Source organism: Carassius gibelio, chromosome A1 (assembly GCF_023724105.1).
Source record: "Carassius gibelio isolate Cgi1373 ecotype wild population from Czech Republic chromosome A1, carGib1.2-hapl.c, whole genome shotgun sequence".
NCBI classification, from domain to species: domain Eukaryota; kingdom Metazoa; phylum Chordata; class Actinopteri; order Cypriniformes; family Cyprinidae; genus Carassius; species Carassius gibelio.
In genome coordinates this window covers 26573061-26595310 of record NC_068371.1, presented here as the reverse complement: position 1 = coordinate 26595310, position 22250 = coordinate 26573061, and the positions used below count along the sequence as shown (strand labels likewise).

The 22250-nt window shown below is 37.6% G+C and overlaps 1 long non-coding RNA gene across 1 annotated transcript; it reads left to right on the top strand.

Moving 5' to 3' along the window:
- The first annotated feature begins 16803 nt into the window (after nt 1-16803).
- On the top strand, nt 16804-21175 carry LOC128016926 (uncharacterized). Its single transcript, XR_008184317.1, has 2 exons — nt 16804-18254; nt 20046-21175. It is a non-coding gene; the product is annotated as an uncharacterized LOC128016926 (long non-coding RNA).
- Nucleotides 21176-22250: the final 1075 nt, after the last annotated feature.

Sequence of the window (22250 nt, the reverse complement as noted above, 5' to 3'; positions counted from 1 at the left end):
ACCCTGGACACCCCTGGCGAGTACGATTTGAGGTGGAGTGAAACACGGACCCCCGCCCCCCACTCTCAGCGCGTGCTTTGAATGAGTGCTTGCAAGCTCCGAACACGCAGTAATTGTTTAAAACGCTTGAATTGGCAAGATTTAGAAACAAGTGCAAACGATCAACTACGATCTGATCACCCCTTCAAGCGAGTGAACAACGCGAATCAAGTTAGGAATTTTACATCACTAAAGATAGCCCGTCGGGCAGGGCGGTGATATATTTTGGAGCCCGACTGGAAAACACAAGAGCCCCGGGACATCAGGCTAGCGATTTTATGACCCCTGAACCTCAGATCTATCCAGTTTGTGAACCATTGGTTTCCACACTGGTTTCGTTTAACAAAATGAATGATTAATTTAAAAGACTGACTCATCAAGAATCATCTGTTCACGAATTAGATCATAAACTTGTATTACCCAGCCAAAGATGATCTATTATTGAAGATGAAGATAAAGACTTCAAGTTCATCTGTAAAGCACATAAAGCTATCGTTTGAGTTTATAAATTTCTATTTCATGCATGATTCGTGTGGATCTGTTAACTGAATGCAAAATGTGAGTTCTAGGAGAATGTTTGTGTCATGATGAGCATGTATCGCTCACTAGGAGTCCTTAAAGATTCTGAGGCACATGAGAATAAAATTATTATTATTATTATTATTTTTCTGACATGTTGTTATTATATCTTTCACATCTTTCACTTCGTGCTGGTCATATAATTAGAATATCTCAAAAAGTTTATTTATTTCACTAATTCCATTCAAAAAGTGAAATGTTCCTTCATTACACACAGACTGATATATTTCAAATGTTTATTTCTTTTAACTTTGATGATTATAACTGACAACAAAGGAAAATCCCAAATTCCGTATCTCGGAAAATTAGAATATTGTGAAAAGGTTCAATATTGAAGACACCTGGTGCCACACTCTAATCAGCTAATTAACTCAAGACACCTGAAAAGGCCTTTAAATGGTCTCTCAGTCTAGTTCTGTAGACTACACAATCATAGGGAAGACTGCTGACTTGACAGTTGTCCAAAAGATGACCATTAACACCTTGCACAAGGAGGGCAAGACACAAAAGGTCATTGCAAATGAGGCTGGCTGTTCACAGAGCTCTGTGTCCAAGCACATAAATATAAAGGCGAAGGGAAGGAAAAGATGTAAGGAAAAAAGTGTACAAGCAATAGGGATAACCGCACCCTGGAGATGATTTTGAAACAAAACCCATTCAAAAATGTGGGGGAGATTCACAAAGAGTGGACTGCAGCTGGAGTCAGTGCTTCAAGAACCACTACACACAGACATGTGCAAGACATGGGTTTCAGCTGTCGCATTCCTTGTGTCAAGCCACTCCTGAACAACAGATAGCGTCAGAAGCGACTAAAGACAAAAAGGACTGGACTGCTGCTGAGTAGTCCAAAGTTATGTTCTCTGATGAAAGTCAATTTTGCATTTCCTTTGGAAATCAGGGTCCCAGAGTCTGGATGAAAAGAGGAGAGGCACACAATCCAAGTTGCATGAGGTTCAGTGTAAAGTTTCCACAGTCAGTGATAGTTTGGGGTGCCATGTCATCTGCTGGAGTTGGTCCACTGTGTTTTCTGAGGTCCAAGGTCAACGCAGCCGTATACCAGGAAGTTTTAGAGCACTTCATGCTTCCTGCTGCTGACCAACTTTATGGAGATGCAGGTTTCATTTTCCAGCAGGACTCGGCACCTGCACACAGTGCCAAAGCTACCAGTACCTGGTTTAAGGATCATAGTATCCCTGTTCTTAATTGGTCAGCAAACTCGCCTGACCTTAACCCCATAGAAAATCTATGGGGTGTTGTAAAGAGGAAGAAGCGATATGCAAGACCCAACAATGCAGAAGAGCTGAAGGCCACTATCAGAGCAATCTGGACTCTCATAACACCTGAACAGTGCCACAGACTGATCGACCTCATGCCACGCCTCATTGCTGCAGTAATTCAGGCAAAAGGACCCCAATTAAGTATTAGGTGCTGTACATGCTCATCCTTTTCATGTTCATACTTTTCAGTTGGCCAAAATTTCTTTAAAAAAAACTTTCTTTGTATTGGTCTTAAGTAATATTCAAATTTTCTGAGACACTTAATTTGGGATTTTCCTAAGTTGTCAATTATAATCATCAATTAAATGAAAAGAAATAAACATTTGAAATATATCAGCCTGTGTGTAATGAATGAATATAATATACAAGTTTCACTTTTTGAATGGAATTAGTGAAATAAATCAACTTTTTTTTTTTATTATATTCTAATTATATGACCAGCACCTGTATATATACATTGCAACCAATCTTTACTGCCAGTGATAAGTAAGCATTTTTGTGTAAGAACAGCTTTGATATCATATTTCAACTATCCATCCATGCATTCTCCAAACTGCTTGTCCTCTGTAGGGTCACGAGTGATATCATATATACCATAAGAAGAAAAAAAAATCATTTTTAAAGTGACATGAGGATGGCTACATTAAAGTGAGTGAACTCGACTAGACTGTATGATTTCTACCCCAGCTTTTTGGACAGTTTGATGGGATAATGCTATCTGCTTTATATATATATATATATATATATATATATATATATATATATATATATATATATATATATATATGCTAACTGATCACTAGCTTTCAAGATCAGTTTCCATTTTTATATATAAAATATTAGCTTTTTTGATTTAAAATCTACTTGAAAAATCTAATGGGCACAGTTTCACACATTCATTTAAATTCATCTGAGAGAACAGCAGGAAGTCCAGTGCTTTCCAAATACTTCCATCTCTGTATTCCACATGCATCACTGCTCCATGAGTCTACGGCCCTAGGGAAACTGAGCAGACTAAAGCTATGGTAAATGGGACTTAAGCTGGTGCTTTAGTCTTGAAGTGATTTTTTTTTTTAATTGGGAAAGATTTACATGACAGCTCACTGAACTAAACGATGAGTTTTAGAAGAGTTTTTAATTAGTTTAGTTGTCCAGCTTGTAATTTAAAGAGCCATGCTCTGATGCCCTAATCTTGGAACAGTGCTTTAAAACACATTTAATCCCACTTCTTAATTGATTAAAGATTGATTTCTTCTTTTCCACCCTATCCAACCGATCATCAATATACTGTCTAGCAATGGAACATATAGGACAAAATCCATTCAAAGTATTTATCTCTTTTTTAAAAGCTCATGTAACAGCCCAAACAAATGTGAGGATCACGTGATCATAAATGGCAAAACTGCTATCTCAAAGTACCTTTATATGTTTTTGCTACCAGCCTTATTGAAGGGCAATTTGTGAACAGACTTAGTTGCTTGCTTTCATTGGGATAAGGTGTCTTAGAGACAAGGCCTCCAAATTGCATTGTGCCCTGTTTTGTCTGCGATTTATGAAAGACTGCTGACAGAAATGACTGACATCATATTAGAAACATTCATTCTTTTTTATTGTTAAAACTTATTTAGTTCATTTTTATGAATTATTAGAGAGAGAAAAATGCTTAAAGATGTTTGAAAGTATTACTGTCAGCCTCTGATCTCGCTGATCAGAGAGAATACAAGAGAAAAGAAGAGGCTGTGATGAATTCATGAGAGAGAGTTTCTAAGCTGATAAAGAGACTGAGTAACATTTAGATACCTTTGAGATTTTAGTTCCCTCTAAAAAAAATATTTGGAAAGATCAAATGCACATATAACCTCAACAGACACATTTCCATTAGCTGGACTCTTTCTTCAAAATACAGAAAAATAATCTTCCATACTGTTGCCATTGAATATGTCTGAGTATGAGTCGCTTCAGTGTCATTAAGTCTCTTGGATGGAGCATTGCACACTTACTAATGGGGCGTCTGCCTTGTCTACAGTCCCTGCAGTCATGAACTCAGCCACAGAAAGTGCTCTGAAGATCCAAGTGAACTTTGGAAAGTTAGCAGACAGTGAACAGGCTCAGAACATTTTCAATATAAACTGCCTTTAAAGAGACATGTTGTTAAATACTCATTTGAACCTCTTTTAAACCTTAAAATCACATCTTTTATTTATTTTTCTGCATTTTATTTGCTTATGATAGCAATTGTGTTCTCAGACCATGGGTGATTCATTGAACTTATATTCATTGGTCATTGCTGGGAAGATCTTGAAATGTAATTATGACATTAACACTAATGGTATAAAATATTTTATATAATTTCTGAGACATCTGTGCAATAAAATACAGTAGTAAATATCCTAGAGGTACTTGGTGTGATTGGAATTTATGCTGTCATAAATTAAATTCACTATGCCATATAAAGAGGATGGTCATATAGAATCATGGCTAATTGTTGAGGGTAATGACCCATAACCACTGTGGAACCCTCAATGGATAAAATTACATTTACAGATTTGTCCACTGTAGTGGACACCAATCATCAGAGGTCCCATTAGACCTTACAAATTGGCGATAATCCAATGTAACAACCAGACACGTTCATACACTTGTTTTGTCTATTTTCCCCTGATGTGAAATTTTGAACTTTCCTCTAGGCTTAATACAGATACGTTCTTCTTTTTCAGGCCAGATGCTGTCCAACTTCAATTATTATTCCATCTCATTCATTTCAACAACAAATTGCCTTTGTTTGTTTTTCTGTTTCTTTCTCTCTCTCCTATGATTGACCTGAGGCCCTGAGTAGTCATCAGTCAAAAAGAAACAATAAATGGCTTTTGTAGCCTACAGGAACCAGTGCTTGAGTTGCAAAATCTCAAAAACAAAAACATAAGCATAACATCAAAAATCCAAAGATGTGCAGCTGCCCCATGCCAAATTTTTAATTAGCAGTTTCTGAAATAAAAGCATTTTAGAAAATAGTACTGTAGTCTATAGTATAACTCTTTACTTGGCAGATTTTTAAAATCTAAAATGAGGCAACAGATTAAATATCGATGGCCTCACATAATCTTCAAAATATCTTACTATCTCTGGGACTTTTTAACTATGCTGCAAAATTATGGTCTATAGAATCAACAAAACACTCTTTTTAAAATATAATTTCTTAAACATGGTTCACTCTGATTTCAAAATAGAAGAGAATATCCGCTAGATGCAAGCAACGAACGCTCTTCTGTGTCAGCCGCGCCACAATGATGCTCTGTTTTCGTTCAAATCAAAGTGTGCTGTTCATACTTTTCTGGACCGTGACAGTGTTATTTATTTGGCAGTCAATGGTACAGTCACAATCCTCACGGTTTCATTCAAATTTTCTTAAATTGTGTTCCGAAGATGAACAAAGTTTTTATGGGTTTGAAACGACATGGGGTAAGCAGCCGCGGCGCTACCATTGGGCCCGGGTGGGCCTGGGCCCACCCATTTAAGGTCCGGGCCCACCCATTTTGGCCCAGGCCTATGAGTAGTGAGTGATTTTCATTCTAGCGGTTCATCCAATAAGCAGCCCGAGGAAAGCTTTGAGCGAAATCTTCTCAGCCAATCAGCGGCTTCTACCCCACCAGCAAGTGATCCAATGAAATGAATGACGTCCGCCAACGACAGACACAGACAGTTTTGCCGATATGAAACGTAAAACAAAACAAAGCAGCTTATTTTATTTTAAATTGAGCAAGAAATGCTCCGAGGAACAGCAGGAGGAAAATCCTGCAAATTTAAGTTGCGACTTACCATCCTGCTCGGCCGCCCTCTCCCCATCAAGTCCTCCCATAGTAGGCACACCCTCACACCAGCAAGGCAAGTATAGGCTAAAAGTTAGGGTAACGATATCGTTAGTGTCTGGCCGTCTATATGCAAATTTTCTGGAGGGAAAATAAAATTGGCAGTAGGCAGAGCAGAGGTAACTTATGATAGCGTTTGATGTGTTATAGGAGGAGATAGGGTTCAGCAGCCTAGCACAAACGCCGTTCCCCAAGAAGACCTGTCACGACCTCCGCTAGACCTGTCATCAATAGATGAGGCTGCAAGCCAGCCCAAACTCCGTACATTCCCAGCCACACACATATCGGGGAAAGATAGGAGTTTTTCTGACAGGTGGTACACAAAATTTCCGTGGCTGGAATACAGCATCTCAAGAGATGCTGTTTTTTGTAAGTCTTGTCGTCATTTCCCTGAAGCAGCTTATGAGGATAGGTTCATTAATACGGGCTTCAAAGTCTAAGGGTTGTGGCAAACATGAAGCCAGCAGGGCACATGCTGCAGCGCTGGGGAAAATGGATGGTTTCAAGCAAAGTCACCAGCCAGGACGTGGAAATATTATTAACCAGCTGAACAACGATGCCAGCGACAAATCCTTAATTGATAGACATAGACAGCACATCATGATGGTTATAGATCTCGTCCTGTTCTGTGCAAAACAAGAAATCCCATTGCGTGGGCATCGGGAAAACCCCGATGCGTTAAACAAGGGTAACCTTTTGGACCTACTTGACCTGGTTTTTCACATATTATGCGATCACATATTATGCGATTTTAGCAGATGAGTGCAAAGACTTGTCAAAACGAGAGCTAGTGGCAGTATGCATCAGATACCTGAACAACGGCACCTTGAAAGAATGGGCTGTGGGATTTGTGGAAACGGACAACATGACAGCAGATGCTATATCAGTTAAGATTTTGGAAGTGCTGGAGCCATTGCAGCTGGACCCAGAGCTGTGCGTCGGATTTGGGTTTGACGGCGCATCAGTCATGTCGGGGAACAGAGGAGGGGTACATGTGATACTGAAGAAGACGTTTCCCCACGCTTTATATGTGCATTGTAACTCACATAAACTCAACCTTGTCCTGTGCACAGCAGCTAAAGTGTCCCCTGGCATTTCAACGTTTTTCGGTATTATAAACAGCTTGCATAACTTTATGAATGGGGCGCAGAGACATGCCAAATTTCTGGAAATTCAAAAGCAGATGCGACCAGAGCAAAAAACACTGGAGCTGGAGAGATCCTGTGAGGTAAGGTGGAGCTCATGGTCAAATGCAGTCAGTAAAGTGTTGACGCTCCTGGGACCTTTTTTTGAGACCCTTGCCACATTCTCCGAAAGTTCTGGCCAAACAAAAATTGAAGCTGACTCCCTACTGCACCAAATGCAAACGAAAAAGTTTTTGTTTCTGCTTGTCACATTCAACCAGTTATTTGAAGTCAGCGACTACGCCACTAAGGGCTTGCAATCTTCCACACTATCAGTTACAGATTGTATTGATCTGATTGAAGGGCTCAAGGATAGCTACACACAATTCAGGAATGAAAATGATGCATTTGATAAAGTAATGGCACTGACAGATGAGCTGATGAATAAACACGAGATTGTGAGCTGGGATATCAGTGGATCACGCAAGAGGAAGTTGCCGGCCAGGTTAGCCAATACGCACGTTGATTCTACTCTGGGTAAATCATCACCTGTACAGCAAAAATCCGACCTACAGAAATTATGGAATGACATACTGGACAAGCAGATGATGGAGCTGAACACTCGTTTCAAGCCCGACACATATGGCTTTATGAGCGCCGCTGCTGCCTGCTCTCCATGGTCAGACACCTTTGGTGACAAGGCTCTCATCCGGCCCGCCTGCGTGCACTTTTCCATTCCCGTGGCCAACAAGATCACAAACGAGAAAAAAGAAACACTCGTAGAAGTGCTCGACGCATGCCCCCGTGATATTTTCCCCAACATGAACAGTCTCCTGCGCGCCCTCCTCACATTGCCCATGACGACATGTACTGTGGAGAGACTCTTTTCAGCTGTCAATCGGATAAAAACAGGCACCAGGGCGACAATGTTGACAGACAGACTGAACTCTTTGTCCCTGCTTTCATTTGAAAGGGAATTGACTGATTCACTGGAATATCAAGACATTCTTGCTGTGTTCAGCACAAAACTCCGCCGTCTCCTGCTGTAACAAGCCCCAAGTCCCACAAGCAAGTTTGAATTGAATTGTGTGCATGTGTGATTAGCTATCTCGCATTGTTATGGAGTTGTTTATATGGTTAGATATGTTATTAATTTAATTATTCTGAAGAAATAAGCTACAGGAGAAATTATTTTGTATCGTTTTCCTGCTGTTTGTGTTTAGCAGCTGTGTCAGATTCAATGCTGCTGTTATTTCATGCCGATATAGTTCTTCTTGTCATTCTGAATTTATAAGAAACAATTAAATAATTTTGGACAGTTCCCTGCCCGCCGTGTTGTAAATAAATGGAGAGAAACAGAACCTCCAAAGATATAATTCCGTTTCAGTCTTTTTGTGTATTGAACGTTCATAGGAGATAAGCTTACTGCCAACAATTAAGGTGTATTTCTTTGTCCGCTTGCCTTCAGTGATACAAGTTGCTGTCCTCCTCAGTGCCGCAGAAAAGCGGAAAAGTTTTCTGGAGGCCCACCTACAATAAAAATCCTGGTGCCGCTACTGGGGGTAAGTGATTAATGACAAAGTGTTCATTTTGGGTGGAGTTACTCTGTAACACTCCGATTATCTGCAACATCCTGTTTGTCCATCTGTGAGATCAGGTCTCATTAAGAATGTCTTATTTACAGTATTTTTACTAGAATTTCATATTTTATGCCTCCACATATCTACTTTGACTTTGCATCAGTTTGCTCTGTATCTGTTATCTCAATCCCATTTTAGCTTATTTAACTTATTAGAAATGAATTGAGTATATTAATTGAGCTTGCAAGAAATGAAGAGAGAAGGAGTCCAACACCAGATTTATATCTCTCTTACAGACATTGGTTAGACAAGATGTCTTCCGAAAGATTTAAGGAGCACCAGATCAACATGATGTATTTTTCTGGACCGTTCAGTACTAAATCTCAGGTGGGTCTACACATGAAGGAAGGAGAATTTCTAGCACACATGCTATTGATGGATTGTGATGGCACATTTTAGAATTGATTTTCATCACATAGTAATTTCTGCTTGTTGGATCTTTGGGATTTACAGTATGGGCTGGTCATAGCTGTTGAATTCTGTACATTTGGTAAATCTGAATATTTATTCCTTTATTCTTAGCTACACCTGAATAATTCCTATGTTATGCAATAGATTTGAAGAACTCTCTAGTCTTGTAAAATAGCAGTGCCAAAGTTTATTAATTATTCTTTAAGGGTAACCCTCAACAGTACTTCATTTGTCACCATACTGATTTTGGGGCTAAATTTATGTGTTCAGTTTATGGGTTTTGGAATGGAGTGTGAAATGGTGGATTACATCAGTTGGTTGCTAGCAAATCTTCATCAGGATAAAACAGTCACCTAAACATGAACTGGCAAATCAGTTGGTCACATAATCCATTACAATTCAGAAACTTCATTGCTAAATAATGAGCGAGGCTGTTTTATCAAAGCATTGGGCCAAATTTATATAGCAATACAAAGTAAACATGGAAATGTTGAAAGCTATCATGAAGATAATTATCCAGAACAATTGTCTAAGAACTTTAATTCTGCATAAACGGCAAAGTGAAAATATATTAAAAGTGGAATCAAAAAGAATAGCTTAACATATGAGTAATGCAAAAATGTGCCATTTTTACACCCACTGAGGTACTTGCAATACTAAAAATAAAAACACAAAACAAAACAAACCTCATTAATTGTTATCAACCAAACCTTCCAGGAATTTTTGAAGCTCACATGGGTTATAACAGTCCTCTCATGATCCTGAAATAGATATTATGTATGTTATTTCCCTCATACAGATCTCTGAAAATATTATATTCTGAATTATTTTCTAAAATATAGACGTAAAAATATATATTACACATTTGCATATAAACTTACAGATTTAAACATGTTGTTTTAATAAAGTTGCATATATATATAATTGACATATATGACTGCTACAAATAATACCACATTATAAATCACCATATGTCACTCTGGACCACAAATATTATACTATTTGAAAATCTGGAATTTGAGGTTGCAAAAAAACCTAAATGCTGAGAAAATCGCCTTTAAAGTTATCCAAATGAATTCTTAACAATGCATATTACAAAAAAATAAATACAAAATTGCAAAATATCTTCATGGAAAATGATCTTTACTTCATATCCTAATGATTTTTGGCATAAAAGAAAACTCTATAATTTTGACACATACAATTAATGTTTTTTTGGCTATCGCTAAAAATATACCGCAGCGACTTGTTTTGTGGTCCAGGGTCACATATAGATATAATAAACATATGTAAAATTTTTACTATGGAGAATTTATATATTTATAAAGATTATATCTTCATCTATCCAGAGAATGTATGTATGTATATATATATATATATATATATATATATATATATATATATATATATATATATATATATATATATATATATATATATATATGAAAATTCTATATATTGTCTCATAGGTAACATATGACAATATCACTCTTGATGTATGGCAGTATATGGCATAAATATTTCTGTATGGGCATGAATTCAAAACCTTCCCAGCAAAGTGTCAAAAGAAAGTGTATCTGCTGTTAATTTGAATATCAGAATTATGATGAAACTCTTGTGTTTATGAATCTTCAGACATCAGGACAAACCTGCACATGTGGGACACCACATTTTGCTCCGCATATAAACCTTATTACTCTGTAACAATTCACTGTTACTGTGTTAATATGTGGAATGTATGCCAACAACTGTTTTATTTTTTAATCTGCATTTCAAAAGCTGAACACTTTCCTCTATGTGACACTTTTGTATGAATCTATCTGAGCAGCAGGCTGTTGGCACTGTCTGATTACCACATTTGTGTGTTTTATGCGTCAGCTGGCTCTGGCAAGAGGCTCTCAGCAAACTCCTGTATCATTTCAGCAGGTTGCTGTTGTGTGTTTATGCCATGTGATAGTGCGAAATGAACGATGTTTTTACATAAATTGTTGTTTAGTAGATTTGTTTCACAGTGAGGTGATAGAAGGGCAAGCCAATCTCTGTCAACAACAACTGCATATCTAAACTAATTATGTTGAAAATATTTCAAGAATCATTAAAGCAATGCAAAATTCCTGGGTCTGTGCGTCCAGGAGAATAATGATACACCAAACAGAAAATGCACTATGTTCTGAAAGCCCTTATTAGAAAAAGACGCTTTGTAAGCTGTTTATTATGTAGTTATTACTATACACAGTTATTACATTACTAATAACTAATGCTTATGGATGTTTCATGCTTATACATGGCTCAGAAATTCATTTTACATCAGGTTAATTTCTTTCTTTTTTTTATCAGAGCAAAACTGTTAACTAGGCTGGCAAATTAAGATGTTGGTTATGCTGGTAAAACATTAGCTATGTCTTTTAGAGGGTGTTGCATTCATCGTCTGCATCCATATATGGAAAAAAAACAAGTCTCATATATGCTTATGTTTTTAATAGTTTGAATTTGCCATATAAATATACAAAATTATAACCTTGCAAATAATCACAGTGTGTCCTGCGAGTCTGAGTTAGAAGATTAGCAGAGATTCTGCTGGTCTCATATGTCAGCTAGTAGCTTCATTAATTGACATGTTATGATGACCTGGCTGAATTGAAACCTTCACAGAGATAGACAGTCATCTTTAATAAATCAAATGCAACACTCAGGACTGAAGCAGTATTTAACATTGAACTCAGATAAAAAATTATCTTGTCTGCCTTTTTTGCGCTGTGACAGTCCCTTTAAAATCCCTTTCTAGATTGAAAATAGCTGGCCTGAATTTTTACATATGGAAACCCTACCAAATACTGTTGAATAAAAGTCTATCCTAATACTATTATGCATAAGCCCATGGAAAGCATATAGGCCCCTTGAGAAATGTTTGAGAAGGGACAGGAGACACTGACCCCAGAGAAAACCGTGTTAATTCCTCTTGCATGATTCAAGGCTACAATCCACCACCAAGAGGCATGACACAGGTCTCCACATGACAGATGAGAGCTTAAATCATTTATCATTTGCCTTGTGCAGAAGAAAAAGTGAGCCAGAGTGGGATAAGTCTTTGTACATATCTGAAGCAAAATAATTAGTAGCAGTTGGAGGCTTTGATCTCCCACAAGTGCTTAGCTACTAAATCTAACTGACTCAGAAAAGGTGGGAAACTGACAAAAACACACAAAAAAAAAAAAAAAAAAAAAAAGACAAGAAAAAAAAAGGCATATGTAAAATTAATGAAGTTCCTGTATGAAGCCAAGTAGAAGACTGGCATTATAATAAATAAGAACAAAGCTTGTCACAGTAATATAAAGGGGTAGATATTCATTTTAAATCAGTTCATCTGTAAATGAAAATGTAAGCATTTGTGTGTGTGTTAGATGCATGCTGTGGGTTGGTCATATCTAGTAGCTTAATTCCTCCAGGAGTGAAACACCCACATCAGATCATTGCTTTGCCCTTAAAATTGCTGTTTCTAGTCATATGCATGCTTGTGTGTGTGTGCGCTTCTTCACACTAACTGAGTGATGACCAGCACCGACTTTATTTTATCAATGCATAGATTAGATTCAGGTAAATTGGGCCACTTTTGTCATAAAAGCAGCTCAATTTACTTGTTTCTTTGCATTTAATATAAAACACGTCCCATCGCGTTCTGGTGTCTGTGGATAGAGTGGGTTACCTGGGCATCATTGTGGGTGACATTTTCATGTCACAATCATTTCAGAACTTGTCAGCATGTGAAAGTGTAAAGGGATGTACTTTTGTATAAATGTAGGAATATGTATTCATAAATGTCATGAAGTGAAAAATGAAAATTAAATGAGGTGGAAAAGTCTCCTCTCTAGATTTGGGTCTTTTAAATTCATGTTCCAGTTCTATTTGATTTTTATGTGGTTTCCAGGTCAAAACGTAAAGTCATATGGAAGAAATGTTCTATGCAGAAAAAGCAAGGTAAGTAGCATAACTAGAAGTAATTTTGCAGCTGTCAACTAGCTCATTAATTTGCTACTAGTCAACTAACTCTATTAGTATTATTATATTATATTATTATATGAGTATTATTAGACTGTTAGAGTTAGGGTTAGAATAATAAGTTGACATACTTGCAGACTCACATGCATGCTAGTGTCTTTTCTTTGTTCTATGATAATCAAGTAATAATTAGTGAACTTCCTGTCAGTGAATCCAAACTGTTTTCACACACTGTGATTCACAATGTGAAGAGAAAATGCCATGAATATAACATCACAGTCAAGACATGGAGTCAGTCACGATTCTTGTGTGAAATATTCATCGAAACAATGTATGACAAACGTGTCAGTTGTCATTTATAAGTGTTCAATCTCACGTTGATCTACATAACATGTTGAATTATTTAAGCCCATCAAACACATAACATTTACCATTCAAACAAATTACTGTAGGTAACCAGTTAAAAACATTACATTTTCAGAAGTCATGTGACATCTTTCATTATATATTAAATAAGTACAAAGATGTAAATAAGTAAAACAAATTAGGAGAAAAGCATGTTGCTAAGCTAACGCCGCTATACTTTAATGAGCATGGAAGTATACAAGCTATATAAATGAGAGAACCAGTATTTTAATCAGTACACATGAGCATGAATCTTACTTTGCAAGTTATGGGAGGTATGTAAATGTAATTGCATGCTTTTGGCCTTTAATGCTGTTCACAGGCAGAGAAAAGTAAATATGAGTCTCTTTTTTTAGACTAAGTAGAAAGACAAGTCTCTAGGAGTAATGAAGAGACATATACTTGAGTGATTAATATATGTTAAATGTCACAAAAATGTTTAATCTGAGGATATAAAACAGATTAGAAGGACAAAATACAGAGTAAGAACATAAGAGAAAAAAAGAGCTATAAGCTTTATGTAATAACATCTGTCTCCTGTGTATAATTTACAGTGTGCTGATTACTGCACTGTGCTCTTATTGGGGTCAAGAAGAGAGGCCTTTACACTTCGATAAACACTTTTAATCTTGATTAAGAGGCCATAATGTTTTCTTTCCCCCGGTCTTGCCCATACTCAAAGAAATGAATCAAACATATTTCAAATCCAGTCAAAAACATGCATCTTTTGTGATTAAAGTTGGTCTTTACTGTTAATTTATGTAAAGACAGTGCTGGCAAAATAAAAGGCAGATATTTTGTTTGCAGAAGATTTTAAAAGGCAAAATTGCAGCTAATCCAAACAAATGCCAAAAATTAAATTAAATTAAATTTAAAACAGACAATGTTTCAGAACGGTAGCTTACAATATAAAAAAAGTTAAATGAAAGGCAGAAGATGTGTAGACATAATAAGATGGACATTTTACAAAGTCACAAGGGTAAATGTTCCGAAATTGAGATTTATACATAATCTGAAAGTAAATAAGCTTTCCATTGATGTATGGTTTGTTATGATAGGACAATATTAGGCCGAGATACAACTATTTAAAAATCTGTAATCGGAGTTTACAAATAAAATCTAAATATTGAGAAAATCGGCTTTAAAGTTGAAAAATGAAGATCTAGGTTTTATGCATATTACTAATCAAAAATTTAGTTTAAATACTTTTATTTATATCCTTATGATTTCTGGCATAAAAGAAAAATCTATTTTGACCCATAAAATGTATTTTTGGCCATTTCTACAAATATACTCCAGTGACTTAAGACTGGTTTTGTGGTCAATTGGTAACATATAATGAGATGTATGATGTGTTGTTTATATAAGATGAAATATAAAGCGTAGATAAGATTAAATGTATTGGGTTACTGATGACACGTCTAATGTAGGTATTATGTGATGTATACATTTACTGTATGCATGCTGAGATGCACTGGTAGATATGAGATTTAAAATGTAGACATGATGTTATGAATAGTGTATTTAAGATGAGATGAATAGAGTAGATATCAGGTAGATATGTATAGGAGTATATGTATGGGATATGGGAAGTCGTGGCCTAATGGTTAGAGATTCAGTCTCGTAATCCAAAGGTTGCGAATTCGAGTCTCGGGCCAGCAGAATTTTAGGTAGGGAAGTGAATGTACAGCGCTCTCTCTCCACCCATCAATACCATAACTGAGGTGCCCTTGAGCAAGGCACTGAACCCCCAACTGTTCCCCGGGCGCCGCAGCATAAATGGCTGCCCACTGCTCCGGGTGTATGTGCACTTTGGATGGGTTAAATGCAGAGCACGAATGGGTCACCATACTTACCTGTATATAACACCACTTTCACTTTCACAAGAAGAGTAGGGTAGACATGATGAGATATATAGGAAGATATAATAGATGAGGTCTAATGGATAGATTTAATGTGATGTATAGGTTAGTTGTGATGCATAGTGTATGTACTGTATGGAGAAAAGAACAGTACAGCATACATCTGTTGTGAGCTATGGGGTAGATATGATGTGATCTATAGTTTATGTAATTCGACATACAGAGGTTTGTATTCAGAGGCTGAGAGAGGCTGTATCTCTGCATAAAGAATGAAGTGCAAAATAAAAAAATATTTATTTATTATTCATTTTATGATTATGAAATTATGAAACTATAATTAGTTTTAATAAAAGATGTCCGTGATTCTCTCTGTGAAGTCAATCAGAGTGGTATCAGCATGGTCAATGCAAAATTTACCACCATACTAGTACTTCTCACTTTCTCTGCTTCTAAAAAATAAATCAGAAAGCATATATACTGTATGCGCTCTTTACTGTGATGATGAAAATAAATGCATTTCTTATAAATAAATAAAATCTGTTCTGTGATTTCCCTCCAGAGTTAGTCAAAGAAACTTATCTCTGTCTCTATTGCAGGCCAGTGTGTGTGTGTGTATTTCAGCATGCATATGTATTTCACAATGATGTTTTGTGTGTGTGTGTGTGTGTGTGTGTGTTTTAGATGCTTGGTGGGATCCTATTATGTTGTGATATGGCAGTGAGCAGTGCTAAAATGATGTGAATTTCCTGCAGTGCATCTGTCAGTCTACCCAAACTTTCACTAGCTCGTCCTCTCATACTCAGCATCCTGCACTTTTTTTTTCTTCAGAATTTTTCAGGTAACAATAAATGACATGCAGTGCATCTGCTGATCTCTGTGAGTGGAATTAAATTATTAATGATTGTCAAGTGAAAGCCATGTAGAACCCATGCAGAAAGAATGATGTAAGTAGACAACATGTTACCAGCAATATATGAGATGCAAATGTAAGTAGACACAATCCCATTATGTTGGGGGAATGACAATTATCTGTCTTCCATGATAAATGTTGGAATGACCACCCAAATGCAATACAATTCTGCTCATAAGTTTACATAGAACTATTCTGTTCTTACAGAATGTATAGTAAGAAAATGAATAACTAAAGAAGCTGTGTAACAGATAAAATATCTTTGTGTAAAAAAAAAATGTTTTCGAACAGAATGATTTGTCTTATTAAGTATGTCAATATCAGTTGTGGCAATCTGCTTCATCAGGGCAGTACTAGTAACTCACTTAACATTTTATTTAATCCCCATATATTGTATATGGGGCATATTTATACTGCACACAGACAAAGACACATTTAAATAATTTATATTTAGTTCAATTTATTGCTCAACTTTAGATTTTGAAATTAAATCTTTTAAATTTTGTCATCTAAATATTATCAGTTTTTCTGCCTTAATGATCTTCTTCCTCTTATTTTCCTTTCTTTTGTCCTCTTCCTTTTCTTTTTTCAAATTCCTCTCACAGTTTTCATTATTTTACCGTCTTTTTTTCTCTCTCTATAACTTTCATCTCTAATAGGGTGCATTCAGTAATTTTTATGTTATGCTGGTGTTGTAGAAAAATTTATATTTTACTCTTACTTATTTACTTTCTTAGACATTTTGTGGGTTTTCATATATTTTTGTTTTTCCTTTTGATTTAACTTGTGTTTCTCTCTCAGTATGTATGTTTGTCACCTGAAATGCAACGAAGACATCACACAGTAAAACAAAGAGCCTTTGAAGTCTTTAGTGTGGGCAATTTACTCAGGAAAGATCAGAGGGGTTATCCATAAATAAAGACCTTTGACCTCACGGGTGTGAAGATAATAAAAGCCCAGGGGGTTAGGAGGACCATTGTGTTTTCTGAAAGAGTTAGTTTTGGTTTACGGGGTTAAGTGGAAATTTACAGAGAAGGAGCCTTGTAAGAAGTGGGAGGTGATAACAGTATAATAAGGCTGTCTGTTTTCAGTGTGATTCAGGTCTGTTGTGTTTCAGGGTAGCTGCTGAAACAGTGAACGCACCTCTTTAAGGAAAATAAACTTCTTTCCTTAAATATAATTTGATTCCTTGTCTCTTACACTGAGATGCTATTTGTTTGTAATTGTTTTTGCCACAACAATTTGGTGTCAGAAGTGGGATCTCACGGTGGTTTCTTCTGGTCCTGAGCGGATTTGACGAAGTGATCATCTCAGAGCACCAGGCTCTGGTCTTACCTCGAAAATTGAGAGAGAAGAGCCAAAACTGCTTTCAGGGCCAGAGTGACTCAGATGAGATCAGAAAGAACCCGGTGGCAGTAAAAGCATCTCCGGTAAGAGACTGTAAATTGTTTATTTTGAGTGGTGTAATTCGACATGACTGTGTGTGAACCATAGTGGCTGACCATCGCTTTGGTGCAAGCAAAGAAGGTTTTCAAGAGGCAAATTGTAACATGGGGCAGAGGTTTTCAAGAGGCAAATTTTATGCCGAAAACTAGAAGCTTTAATTCAATTTTATGCCGAAAACTAGCTTGTAGGTGGACGGAAGAGCCACAGCGAGCAGAGAACGTTTTCAAGAGGCAAATTGTAACAATGGTGCAGAGGTTTTCAAGAGGCAAATTGTCAATTTTATGCCGAAAACTAGAAGCTTTAATTCAATTTTATGCCGAAAACTAGCTTGTACCATAGTGGCTGACCATCGCTTTGGTGCGAGCAGAGAAGGTTTTCAAGAGGCAAAATTGTAACACGGGCAGAGAAGGTTTTCAAGAGGCAAATTGTAAATTTTATGCCGAAAACTAGAAGCTTTAATCAATTTTATGCCGAAAACTTGCTTGTAGGTGGACGGAAGAGCCACAGCTGATTAGGTGAACTAGAATGATTCAATCGAGTGAAGATTTTGAGTAAGCTTAATTTACAGAGCATTTTTTGCTAACCTTGCCGATTTGAGGTGACAAAATCGGATCTGTTGAAGACGTTTAACAGATTATAGACGTGCGTCGAAGGAAATCCAGAAGAGATTGAAGTCAGCCAACATGGGATCACCAAACAGTAAGCTAGCAAAATTTTATACACCAGTTTTCGGTCAAATGAAAAAGAATTATGGACATAAGTGCATGTTAGACATGGAAAAGCTGATCAAATATAATGAATTCCCTGAAGAAGGGAAATTAAGTAAAGTAAGACTGAATGTGTTGAGAGAGGCAGTTGAAAAAAAAAAAAAAAAAAAAAAAAGAAAAAAGAAAGATTAAAAAGAAGGAGAGCAGGATGGAGATGGTCCAGTTCGAGGAGGTCAGTGACTGACTACGAGAAAGGGAAGTGAACATTTATTTCTAACACGCAAAACACGCACAAACACAAACACATACACTGATTTACTGTCTGCTATCTGCAATGAAGAATCTGCTTGCAAATCTTTGTGTGTTTGGAAAAAATGTTGTGAATGATGAAAGTTTGAGCAGTGTTTCTGAAGAATGTTTAAAACTGTACAAAACCACAGGGTTTTTCTCAAATGCCAAAATACCCAATAATAGTAGAGGGAGTAATAATTAACTTTTAAGTCGATTCCGGAGAGTGCCAGAGCACTTTACGACCATGTGACTTGCCATGTGTGCCGAAAATGACAGGAAAAGTGTATGAAAGCACTTCGGCTTCAGGCCATTTGATCCATCATCTAATGGCCAGAGATTTAATGTGTGAATTAAATTTGACTCTCTGTGCTGATTCCTATGGCATTAGCATTGAGGAAGTACCACAAAAAACATGTTCTAAATTTGAGCCGCAGTGGGCTTACGAATGGTAGATAAAAGAAGTTGATTGGGCAGAGATGATTTTGAAATTGGCTAAAGTTTGAACAACACCAATCAACACAGAGTTTATGAAGCCTGATAAAATGCATTGCACGTCACATGTCGTAGTTGAGTGAGACTCAGAGTATGGAGAAACTTGGTTTAATGGTGTGGAGAATGAAAGTGTGAAATTTGACAAGATCTTCTGGACAGAGAATGTGTGTTTGCTTTCTGTGAGTTTGAATGAACAACAATTGCAGTGTTATTTAATGACAGAAGAGAGTGTTCCCTACCTATTTGTGTTGAATGTCATAAAGCAGCAGTGGAAAGATTTAGGGCTTTTTTTGTGAAAAAGTGCCTACAGGCCACAGACTGGGTTGAAGTTGATAAAGACATAGCACAGAGCAAAAGTGTTGGAGCATTTAAATCAAACTGTGATTTTGATGTGCAGGTTTTGAGAACTGTTCTTTTGTGAAGAATGATGTGTGTAAAAAAAAAAAAAAAAAAAAAAAAAAAAAAAAAAAAAAAAAAACTTAGAAGAAATTGGGATGGGGGCTATTTCTGCCTCAGATGTTTATATTTCTTTGGCAGAAATACCATCAAACTGTGACTCTGTGACTCTCCTGAAGCATCTTGAGCAGGGGGGGCACAAGGTTAGTCTTTTAAAGCTGCAGTTTGTGAAACAGGAAGTAGCCTTCCTGGGACAAGTGATCAAACCAAATAGCAAAGCACTGTCTGAGAAATGGGTACGGGCCATAAAAGAGGTCCCAAAACCAGTTACAAAGAAACTGATGCTGTCATTTTTTTGGGGGATGTGTACTTACTGCAGAATATTCATCCCTAATTATGCCATTTTTGAGCAGCCTTTACAAGCCCTAACGACAGGGAAAAGGCTGAGGTCATGTGACAGACTTGTCTGGACAAGCGAGGCTAAGGAAGCATTTGATAACATGAAAGTGCTATGGCTCCAACATAAGGCCTTCCTATCATAAACCGCTCGCTTGTACAGATGGTTGATGAAAATAATGGTTTTACGTCTTCTGTTCTCTTGCAGACTCATGGTGACAGACTGCGACCTGTGGCCTATTTTTCAGCGAAACTTGATGCTGTAGCTGCAGGACTTCCACACTGCCTGGGAGCAGTGGCAGCGGCCAAGCTGGCTGTGATGGCCTCGAGATAATTTGTAGGCTACTCTGATTTGACTTTAATGGTTCCACACGCAGTATCCATGATTTTGCAAGAATAGAGAACGTCACATTTGTCTACAGCCCGATGGCTGAGGTATCATACAATTTTGTTGGACATGCCAAACATAACTGTAAAACGATGCACAACTTTGAATCCTGCCACCCTTCTGCCCACACAGGAGGATGGTGAGGAACATCACTGTTGTCTGTCAGCACTCGAACAGGTGTGCACACCACGTCCAGACCTTTAAGACATACCGCTTGATAATTGTGACAATGTCCTCTTTGTGGATGGGTCTGCCTCGAAAGATCCACAAACAGGGCAGAATAAAGTGGGTTATGCTGTAACGACTGAATTTGAAACTCTGAAATCTGACAAATTACCATCACACTATTCTGTGCAGGCAGCAGAACTGGTTGCATTGACCGAAGTGTGTAAACTGACAGCAGATAAATGCGTGACGATATACACAGACTAGCGATACACTTTTGGGGTCACGCATGACTTTAGTGCTTTGTGGAAGCACAGAAAATTATTGAAATTGGAAGGGAGGCCGATACTAAACGCGTCTCTGGTATCGGACATGCCCGAGGCTATTCTATTGCCAGACAAAATTGCGATTTTTAAGTGCGCAGCGCATACTAATGATGAAAGTTTCACCTCAACAGGAAATGCTAGAGCTGATATGGCTGAGGATCAGAATGAAGATAATAGTAAAAGAGCCACTTGCGCACAAGTTGACATTAATCTTTACATTTCTCCTTGTTTACAGAGCATGCAGTCTTTTTCCACAGGAGCTGAGAAAAAACAACTGGAAGGCATCAGGCTGTTTATAGCGTGTGGAGATCCGTTGTTGGAACGCCCTGTTTTCCCAAACATTTCTTTTTTAAACATTATGCTAAGTTGACACATGGGTTAGACCATGTATCAAAAGGGGGAATGATTGCACAGATTAAATAATTGTGGTTTACCAAGGGCTTTCTCAATATTCGCTGATACTTTAAAAAAAAAAAAAAAAAAAAGGATGTTACATGACAATGAGAAAGAGAGTCAAAACAAATTTGAGGACATTCTAAATTCTCTTTGGTAGACCACCATTCATGGGAATAGAAGGGGGAAAAATGCAGGGTTCCATCAACGGATGTGTCTGAAAACTAAATGTTGAATTACTGCAAAGAAATGTCTTGTCTGTTATCCAACAGTTGTGTGCAGGTGAAAGCTGCCCAGAGGAAGGTTGCTGAGATGTTTCTGCCAAAGATCAGGCCGGGGGATTACGTGGTAATTCGTGACCTGAGGAGGAAGAACTGGAGGGCGAAACGGTGGCGAGGGCCATTCCAAGTTTTGCCGAGAACACACACGGCGGTGAAGGTCTGAGGGAGAGAGCTTCGTGTGTGCACACCAGCCACTGCAGGAGAGTTCGCCCATATCAGAAGGGCAACAGGAGGAGGAGCCTCAGCAATAACAACAACAAGTTCAACAATAAGCCTCAAGATTGAGCCCAAACACCAAGTGCAAGAGCAAGGTCACTCAAGAGGAGTGATAAGGCCGGTGAGCAGAGTAAAGCCATCTGTGCAGCCACAACCAGAGACATTGCAAAGAGCTGCAATCACTAGACAAGATAGATCGCTCAAGACCGTGGTACCCATTCAGACTGCCAGGAATGTGTGGACTTTGTAAGACTACATTCAATTTGACTTTGCAACATAATTGAACCCATGAGAGAGGCTGTAAGAGAACCCGAGCGGACTGACAACCTGTGGGCCGGGTGGGTTTATGTCTTTGTGGGGAGGATGGATGTACTGGATAATTCAAACTGTTCTGCCAATTGTAGTGATAGGAATTCTGATCATGTTTTGCTTGCAATGAATTATGAGATGTATTTCCAGCTTAGTACAGAGTTAAGTCAGGGCTGGGACGCCCATACAAGCAGTAAAACTGACCACTTATCCAATAGATAGTGAACACAAATGTGATGATTATGAGAGTGACGAGAGTGATGACATTTACACAGAAATGTGAAGATTGATCAGGTATATGAAAGTCAGACTTGAGGAGTATAACTGTGATGAAA